General features: G+C 45.5%; 1 pseudogene; it reads right to left on the bottom strand.

Moving 5' to 3' along the window:
* Positions 1-694: 694 nt before the first annotated feature.
* Positions 695-9,819, bottom strand: LOC102372446 (annotated as a pseudogene).
* Positions 9,820-10,624: the final 805 nt, after the last annotated feature.

The following is a 10,624-nucleotide window of genomic DNA, read 5'->3' as shown; positions in this document are numbered from 1 at the left end:
GAGTTTCAGCCCCCTTTCCCCTGCACTCCACTTCCCCACATCCCCAACCTGCCCCTATTGGATTCACTAGCCCCAATGTATTTTTTGGATTTTTTTTCCTTATTGGTGTCTCTCTCTCTTTTCTGGGGCAATGGTGGGGCAGGAGCCTTCTGGGTGGACGACAGATGCCCCCACAGCATTTCCTGCTGCCCCCACTATTGGTCAGATTCCAACCAGGCTCCCAAGGGGCTGCATGTCCCTACAATGCCGACCCTGGAGGCAGAGTCTAACTGACCCCCTCTGGATGTAGACAAGCCTCTTTATTGTTATCTTATGTTGTGATGCATTTTCATTCTCACTCCATTACCATCCCCTTGTACTGACCCAATACATCAGGTTGAGAGAAATATCATTTCTGGAACAAGCTTACAAAAAGGGTTTAATAAGAAAATGCATTCATTTTAGGATGAAGAATGTTTTAGGAATACAAAAGCAGGAGCTATTCAGACATCCTGATCAATGGCAACTTAAAAAATTGTCACTTAAACTAATACACTTGCAGCTACATCAGCCTCTAGAAAAAGCTGGTCAGGCTACCTGCTATGCAGGGACCATCTCTAGTGACTCTTTGGCCCAGTCAGCATTCCTGAGAGGAGTCATCTAATCATACAGCATTTATGTCCTCACAAGGCATTTGTGCTAAACACAGACATTCTTACATCAATGTTTCAGCAAAACCATCTTCAACATCATCATATTCTATGTCCCCAGGAGGCAGGGATGGGTCTTTTCTGTCAGCTCCACTTCTTTGGGAGTACAGACTGGAACCTGAAAATATCAAAGGAAGCACATGATACTGACTTAGCTCTGAACCTGTCTTGTCATTCAGGTGAGTCACTGCAACTATCTACTCTTTGGTGAACAAGGTCACCATGAAATACAGGTATATCCATTACTTCCAAGCATATAATTACAGGAATTTTGAGCGAGGCCTCAAACTACTGTGGGAGTGACTTATATTTTTGAACTTTATAATAAATAAAATATTTTGAACTCTTTGTTATTTCTAAACCTTTAGATTAAGCATGCTTCATTTTTGGAAGCCTTTTTAACTGTATAGCTGGAAAACTTGCTACGCATCAGTAAGACTAGAGATTGAACAGCAAGATATGGCAACTTCACTCACCTGTCTGTGAATCCCGTGTCTCATCACTTTCCTCCAGGGCTTCACTGACTTCCTCATCATTCTGGTGAAAGGCAGAACTGTGTTCTGGATCAGAAATTTCTCCAGCATCATCATAACCATCACTGGTGGCATCTCTGGGCAGTACAGAGGCCTCTGAAATGCAGATGGGAATTAATAGTGATGAGGACAGACCTGACAGTGAATAGAGAAATTAAGTAAAGGTCAGGGACAAATGCAGAGATGCCCATAAAGCGCCCTGATATGCTCTCTCCATCAATTCCATTAATTCAGCCTGGGAAGCCTGTTACACAATGCTTTGCTTAGACCTAGATTCTCTATTTTTAAAATCAGGGGAAATACTTGTTTTTCACACAGTACTAATCAGAGTAGCAGCTGTAGGTAACAACCTCTTTGAAACTTTGACTAAGAAAATAGATGTTACATTTTAACTAGTTCATAGTTAGCAGCTGCAGTAATACTGCTCCTAACATGAAGTTGACATCCCAGGACAAATAAGTGTAAAATTCTGTTTTCTTTTCAATAGTAGGTTTAATTACAACAGCAAACAGGAAAAAGTTTGAATGAGGAAATAAACCCTTTCGTCTGGTACTAATGGCACTAGCACATGTTTTAAGTCAGTTGACTCTAGGCAATAAAATAACAAATGTAATGTAATGACAAAATAAAATATGGAAAGGTAGGGGAGTTTGTCACACACAAAGGCAGATTTTCTGCCTGTCTGCAAGGTAGGCAGCCTGGGGAGCCAGGCAACTAGCTTCCCGTTTTCCTAGGATCCCTGACATCCAAGACATGTGATTTCCCTGGTGTTTCAACTCTCTGCAGAGCTGACCCCTGCGGGAGTTTGGCAGCCTGGGCAGTCAGCCACCTCAAGAGTCCCAGTGGCTCTGGGAGCCAGGAGCCTGAAATCCCTGGGAGGTCTTTCTCTAAAACAACCTAGAAAGAGCCAGAGAGCTGTAATTTCATTTCAGGGTTCCCAACAGAAAATCAAACTACCCCAGAACAATCCAGATTTGTGGAAACTGCAAAGCATCTCAATTGCCAAATACTTACTGCTTGGACAACATGCCTCTCTCCTGACATAAAGCACAGCATGAGTTTTCTGTTTCTTAGGATGGAAAATGCTTATGGAGGCATAAAAGCCAGGCAAACAGGAATTCATACTCCTTGTCGCACCACAAATGCCCAAAATTTGTGGCTGCAATGAAGATGATAATAGTTTCTGCCATTTTATTGCAGCAGATATCTGATTGTTTTATGCACAGGAGCACAGACAACCCAGAACTACCCATGCTCTTCAGCTGCCCCAGGCTAGCACTCTTGGGACTTGAGAGGACTGATCCTGCAAGGCCTGTGAATTACTTTGCAGATTCAGGCCCCTCAAGCCTCCAGGAATATATGCCCAGCTTTACCCTCTTACAGGAACTCATCCTGGGCAATCTCTGATGCACTTATTTGTAAATAGGGAACCTTGGCTTCCCCCTTTTCATGGATGTGCCATGGGGAATCTCTAGGACACATCTTTGTAAGTGGGGAATACATCACCTGTTGTCCCACAAGATCAGGCCCTGATCAGTTCATGACAACGGGCAACATGTGTTTTACCCATTGAAGCAGATCAGCTGTAGCGAGACATACTGCCACTACTGGTCCACTTCACTTGGTGATGTCTGTTTATAACTTTTTGTTGCTGCCCTCTGCCATACAACTAAATTAGTGCCACACTCCGTGGGAGAAAGGAAGAGGATGGAAAAAACAACAAAAGAAAGTGAACCCACACAGCAGATCACTGACCACCGCAGCAAAGGGAAGGAGCTGGAGAATAGTTCTTATTCAAACGTTCCAAAGCCATTTTCAAATTATTTAACCCTAAAAATAGATGCTTTCCTGGCCCATATTTAGTTATACTCCAAAAGTGCAATATGAGCAATGTTGCAGAAATTGTCCCTAGAGATGGGACTAGCAAAGTCTGATTCGTAAGCAGGGTGGTGCGCTCATTGACAGAAGTTCAGTTACTGGCTGGTCTCATCACAGAACTAGTGCTTGCAGCATTTCAGCCCTCTGGGGTTGAAAACTACAGGAAATTAGAACTAGTTCATGAACTCAGGATGACAAGTGAATTAGACAGTGACTCTGTTAGGAATGCAATGCACAGACCTGAATGAACAAATGATTGTCCCTTCTCCTTCATTGGGCTGTAGTCAATTTCTTCATACACAGCCTCAGAGAAGGGCTTCATGAATTTTCTGGATGCTGAGAGCAAAGAGTATATGGTTAGTAGAACACAAGGTGGGAAATACTATTAAACCCTTCTGCCACAGGTCAGTGAGGGACTATTAGCAGTTCTTCTTTTTTAGCCCAGAAAATATCCCAGTCCAGACAACAAATGTGTCCCCTTTCAAAACTTCTCTTTGGAGATGTTTCCTTTAGCTGTTGCACCATCACAAAATCTCTCCTCTCAAACTATCTGTTTATTTTCATTTCATTACTGCACATTATTGCCCATACAGCAGCTTCAGTAATCCCTGTCCCAACATGAAGTTTACATTCCAGGAATAACAACACTTATTTCTCTGCTTTTCAAAGTTATTGTACCTGCAGATGTATTTGTCTGTAGGACTGAATCCTACAGGTGAAACTGGTGAGCATAATGCACTGTCCAATATAGCTCAAAGCTGTTCTTCACCCACCTATATTCTCACACATTTCCACAGGATTTCCAATTGTTCTAGGTCATTGGTGCTCACATTTTTTGTTCCATTGGCCAGATGACTAGTACAAGGCCAGTTTGCAGTCTGGATCAAGCCCTGTGCCAGCCCTGTACCCCAATTTCTAGCCCTGGAGCTCTGTACTCCCTCCACCAAGCAAAAGCCTCATCCTAGCCAGGCAGGGGCAGTGGGAGGAGCACCAGAGCCCAAACCTGGTAGGATGGAGATGTTGCAGGGCTCTGTGCCATGCTGTCCATAGGATGCGGAGCTCCCTGCTCACCGCGCCTAGGCCCCACAAACTGGAATCGGACCCCGTGCTGCTCTGCATGTTCAATCTAGCACTCAGGGCCACAGTTGGCAAGTCTTCCCACAGGATCCATTGGGACACCATGTGTTGACTTGCATGGCGCTGTAGGAGGGATCTGGCCCACAGGCTGGAGGTTGAGCACCCCAGTCTAGGTTCTTTTCCGCTATCTCCCTCTTCCTTTTGATACCCTAAAACTCTCCCTGCAACTTCAAAGAGGTATTTTTATGTCATTTAGACCAGGGGCAGGCAATAATTTTGGGCAAAGGGCCACTTACTAAGTTTCGGGAAGCCATCAAGGGCCGCATGACAGGCAGCCCAGGGCAGATTAATATTAATTTTCTAAATTTTTAGGGGCCCTGCGGGCCAGATAGAATGGCCTGGTGGGCTGCATCTGGTCCCCGGGCCGAATTTTGCCCATCCCTGATTTAGACCCACTAGGACACACCTTTCTGCTGTGCTCTGGCATTTCGCACCTGCCCAGCCAGAATGATTAGGACCAAGCAGAGAAGGACCCCCAGAATAATGCAGATGACAATGGGCACCATGTCTCCCCCACTGTCTGTTGGAGGTTGATCTGAAAGGAAACAAACATAGGAGCACTATACACTATTCTCTGAAAGACAAATGAATCTCAAGGGAACATCCCCAGTTACTAATTGTACTGTATGTGGCCAAAAGGTCAAATACTGAGAAACAGGAGAGCAACTCACATGCTAGAGCGAGAGTCAGGAGCCCAGGCACATCACCATAAAGGCACTGAGCAACAATGCGTATCGGTCAGCATGCCCTGCAGGATCCACCCCAGGTGCCATTGCCGAATTAATTTCAGACTTTCGTTCAAGACGCTCCTTCTCCCAGAGCACAGGTTACAGCTCCTCTCTCAGGAAAATGCAGTACTTATTGGAAGGGGGTTCTTTACCTGTTCCCTTAGGGGAAGTTGTCACTCCTGTTGCATCTGCAAAGGAAAAAAGAAGAAGGGTTGGAGTCTGAAAGAAGGGAGAGGTAAAGCATTATCTACCAAAGGGATGGTCCACCTGTGCGGCTGCAGGTGGAACTGGCACATCACATATATATTCTCCCTTAAGCAGTGCAGGGACATTTCCGGACTAACTGAGGAAATAAGTCCCCCTGTGCTTTAGGAGCAGTGGGGACAATAGTAATAAACTAGAACACCAGAGCCTCAGATGAGAGCAGGGGCTCCATGGGCTGACACATGAGCACATCTGGGCCCTCCAAGGTTACACCCCTCACCACCCGTTCTTATGGCCAAGGAACAGGGGTCTGATACATGGCTAGGCAGGGCGATCCAGCACCGCTCCACAGAACGTTGCATACTTTATCAAAAACCTGTCACTCACTGCTAGTGCTAACAAGGGGCTGCCAGCTCTTACTGCATAATGGTTTGAACAGAGATCCACAGTGCCAATAACTAGATTAGCTTTATTCATTATGGCCAGGTGATAAGGCTGCCTGACAGAGGGATGGGTGCAAGGACAACAGATTCAAAGTTTTCCACCATTATGCATCTTATATATAAATACATATACACTATTAGGCCAATCATTAGCTAACACAGTTAGTTACATAGGTGCATTTCCTGAACAGGTAATATCTGCCACCTAAATTATTTTTGCTCTGTAGACCCCAGTGTACTATAATTTTGTTTGCTATAATTCTGCTATCCCACCTAATGGCTGGCCCACTCCTACCTGATCCTTCCCAGCCATATATGGAGCCTCTTTATGTTGTTATAGCAGATGCCCATCCTCTGCAGATACAGGCCACCATCAAGCAAGCAGTCTCAGCATGGAAATAGCTGTCACCTTTCTGCAACTATCTAAATTTTCATGGCAGAAAAAAGTGAAAGCAAACAGATGCCCATACCCTCTGTCACACCACAAATGCTCAAGTTTGTGGCCCCAACAGAATGTAACAATAATTGGGTGGCTTTATAAGAGCCCCGGTATGTTTGCATATGGCAGAACAGCTCAGACAGCATGAAGCTGCCCAGGCAATCCAGCCGCCCCTGAGGCAGGGGCTCCTCAGGATGGAGGGGCATGATTCTTCACACCATAGGAATACCCTGGCAGGATTAGCCCCCACAAGCCTTAGAAACACCTGCCTTGCTTTCCCAGCTTCCCCAGATGCATCCCTCCAGGGACATCACTGCATGAATGGAAAAAATCAGGGCTTCAGGGTGCATGCCTGAAAGCAAGCACTCCTCACTTGCAAACATGCACCCTGTGCAGGGTGCAGGAAAATCCCTCTGCAGGGGATTTCCCCAAATGCCCTGCAAGCATGGAGTCCTGGGGGGAGGAGATTCCTGAGGGGGTGCATCTTCTACATTGTCAGCACCCCATTCCTGACAGCAGTGTGATGCACAGGCTGCAACATGGAGTAGGGACCCCGGTTGGGAGCTCCCCCTCACCATTGCACTTGCAGACACAGGTGCACAAGTGCCCTGCATAAGGGTTTCCCCACGCAAGCATACCGGTGCAGAGGGAGAACTCCCACAGGGGTCTCCTTCCCAACCCAGGGACATGTCTGCAAGCTGGTTTTCCCCTCATGCATATACACCCCTTAGGGCTCAGCAACCAGGCATATCTGTAGATGTCCATGGAGAGTGATCAGTTGTGCCACAACCTATCACAGCACAGCCAATCACACTCCACTGACAATATCTGTTTATATCCTCACATACCATCTCTGCAGGAAGCTTTCCTAACTGAATCTTTCCAACCTGTCCAATGAGGCTTACACTCACCAGAGCAATTCACAGCAGCATCTTCTTTATGCTGGCAGTTACTGTCCTCCCAGTGCTTCGCAGGACAGTGCCACAGAGATGACTCTGTCCCTCGACAGTCCAACTTCTCCAGCCAGATGGGGCCAGTCCCCTCCCCGGATGCTGCTTTGCTCAGGGCAGACACAGCAGGTACCTGATATCTTATCTATGTCCTTCCCAAATAAACATTTGATCCAGTAAAAGATATCACCCACAAAAATGGGTGCCTAATAAATATGCACCTCAAAATCACCTTGCCTAAAAATGCAATATTTTTCTACCTCAGTGCTTCAGTGAATGTGGGCACATGTGTGCAGGTGCAGGTTTACATCAGAGGCTGTTGGTGTATCACCTGGGTGTGTATGTGTATGTGTGTTTAATGATGGTTTTAAAATTACCACTGCAAGAAATGTGGGTCGCTTCTATCTGGGTATCACATGACGGAAGATCCCACGGCTCTGATGGGCACTGCCAAAGGGAACTTTGATGCTCACAATGACACTCAATGTGGTCCAGCCATGTGGGACCAGAACCTTCTCCATATGCAAACTCTCTTACAAGTGCCCCTCCAACTCCACAGCTCAGCTGTTTGCATATAATTTCAACAGTGGCTTGAGTCATTCAATTGGAGCAAATACTCCCCCAGGTCCCATTGTAGATAACCTCCACCTGTCCAGCACAGTCTTCATCATTCACCAGCCTCAGATCCATGAACTCTAGAAGGAAATGCCAAAAATCAATTGTACTGGCCTGCTTTTGACAAAACCTGTAGTATGCAGACTGAAATCCCAGAGATCACTGATAACTCTGAATAGGACCAAATGCAAAAACAATTTCTAGCAAGAATCACTGAAAGACTCAGAAAGCCTTCCAAATCTCCTACGGTCATTAGACACAAAATGGGAACCTGTAGAATGTCATCAGTTACCAAGAATTATGAAATGCCTGAAATACTGCAGTGTATGTCCCTGTTCACACTGTGAAAAACCTTTGGTATCTTTCATAACCCAGGTGGACAATGATGGGAAACTGCAGCATTCTAATAATGACTGTCATAAATGGGGAGGCAAGAAAGAGAAGTAAACAGGATCATTCTTATCTCTTCCCTCAAACATTTGCCCCCTCTAGTATACCACTGCTTACCAGGTTCGTGAGAGCAGTTATACAACAGACCTGAACAAAGTACTCCTGCATCCTCTTTGTGTTGGCAGTTGTGCTGGTTGTGCTGGTCTCAGCCCCTGGAAGGACATGCCCAGAGCTCAGACTCGTTCCCAGAGCATTTTATGTCATCCAGCCAGATCTGTCCTGAGCCTTCTCCATACTGAGCAGAGGCAGGTGCCTCAACAGTATGTCCGCATCTCAACTGTTTGCAACCCACGTTGGCATAAGAGAGGTCCCAGGAATCATCACAGATGGTCCCCCAGGTGCCCTGGTATTAAATCTCCAGTCTCCCGGCACAGCGACCTGCCCCATTCACCAGTCTGATCCTCCTGCTTCCTGTAAGGAAAAACCCCAGCAATTAATGTGCAAATTAATGATAACTGAATAGCTTCCATGCAAATCATTCTGATATTTAAGAGGCTCATATATTGAAATGACTTAATAAACTGTATTTGCAAGTAAAATAAAGGGAAACATCTGCAAAGTTAGATTACAAAAAGATACTGGATAGGAAATGACTCTGCTGACTCTTGCCCCCATCTGAGGCACAAGGGGCAGAATTGCAGCCATGCTTTGGAACTTGCTGTTATCCTGTTTACCAAAAATGTACTGATTTGACCGTTGTATAAAAATCTACTTGCAATATAATGAGAACACTTTATATGGGAGGCTGGTGGCAAGTGGGGTGGTCATATTTCTGCTCAATAGGAAATGTCAGGAGTTAAGTCAGCAAGCAGGTCAACAGCCCCCAGTTGGACAGCAGTAAAGGTTTGGCTGCTTACTTATTAGCAGCAGTTCTTTCACAGCATATGACACTGGTCAAGTTGCCTCCCTATTTGTCCTGGGCCTCTGACTGCTCAGGTAGCAGTGGCCTTTGTCTGCTGGGCCTTCTGGTAGGATGGCAGGTAGGGAATGACCCTGACACCCAGAGAGGTAACAGGGCAGTGCCACAAATGGTGTTCAGTCCCATTACAGTAGAATGTGTCTCCCTAGACAGGGCCAGTTCCTTTCCCAAAATGCCCTCCTCCTGGAGCTGGCACAGCAAATCCACAATTGAGCTGATGACAGAGAACATGGGCATCGGATAAATCCCAGCGCGAGTCACAAATAGTGCCCCAGGCACCGAGCACCTGGACCTCCACACTCCCCGAGCACTGTGTGCTGCCATTCACCAGCCTGAAACCAGTGAATCCTGGGGAGAAGAGAAAGGAGAAAGTGATTAGAGAGGAACACAACAGCCCATGTCCTATTTTATACCAAATACACAAAGAATGGGAAGTCAGGAAGAGGCAATCCCTTTCTGATTATCTTAGCTTTTAGGGGTTTTACCAGAAATGGATTCCAGTGCTCTGTCCTTGCTCCCAACAAGGTAATATCAGCCCAAAATTCATATCAATGCTTCTTGGTGTTGTATGTGAAGGTTTGAAAGGGTGGTCTGGGGAATTCCTGAGCCTTTGTTGGGAAGGGCAGCATATAAATAAAATAGATGGCTTCCTGCAATTGCAGGGTATTGGATTTAGTGGTTCAGGTGGTCCCTTTTGGTCCTATGTTTTTATATTCCTATTTTTAAGATATCACACTAAGTTCTTACGTAAACATATGAGGCCAATATCATTTGCTTGTGAGCCTGCCTGATTCATGGGTGGTGCTCGGGGGCAGTACGCAAGATGAGATTCATTTCCCACACACTGAAACTCTTCAGTCCAGATTGGCCCTTGTCCTTCTCCAAAGTGAGCACCTTCTGTGATTGTTACAACTGCTCCACACTGTAGCTCATTACAAATCACACTGGCAGCTTTAGGATCAAGGTGGGAATCACTGACAGTAGCCCAAGTGTGTCCATGGCTTATCTCCAGATGTCCTGAGCAGGCATTGTCACCTTCAATCAGCTGGGGCTGTGTGTCACCTAGAGTCAATCAATCCATCAATTAATGTAATGCTGAAACTCTTAGCCCTCCATTACAGCCCTGATTCCTATTTTAACACATGCAGATGACACTGTTATAGTGTCAAGAACTCCTATTGGATTACAGAAAGCAATTACAACTTTTGAACATCTTTGTGGACAAAATAACTTAAAGATAAATTCTGATAAATCCAATATAATGTACTGGGGAAGCCATGTACTGAAATATCCCTAGAATATGGGAGGAACCAAACTTGAAGTTGGCAAAACTTATAGATATTTGGGTGTCTTATTCACAGCTTCTCCATCATGGAACCATCATAATCAGTCAGTTAACATTAAGGCAGCCCAATCACCTGTGGCTATAAAGAAATATTATGAAACCACAGCAGGGTGATCAGACCAAGCTCCTATATCAGCATACAAAGCCAAAGTTACCTCTCAGATCTTATATGGTACTGAAGTATGAGGTTATGCCGCTAGTAATGATGGAGACATACCTCAGAACTAGTTTCTTAGGGCTCTTTTGGCTTTTCCTCCTTCAACTCCTGCATCTTTTCAGAGTTTAGAGATGGGA

The sequence above is a fragment of the Alligator sinensis genome, unplaced genomic scaffold, assembly GCF_000455745.1.
Source record: "Alligator sinensis unplaced genomic scaffold, ASM45574v1 scaffold161_2, whole genome shotgun sequence".
Lineage (NCBI taxonomy): Eukaryota > Metazoa > Chordata > Crocodylia > Alligatoridae > Alligator > Alligator sinensis.
This window is presented reverse-complemented; position numbering and strand designations above follow the sequence as displayed.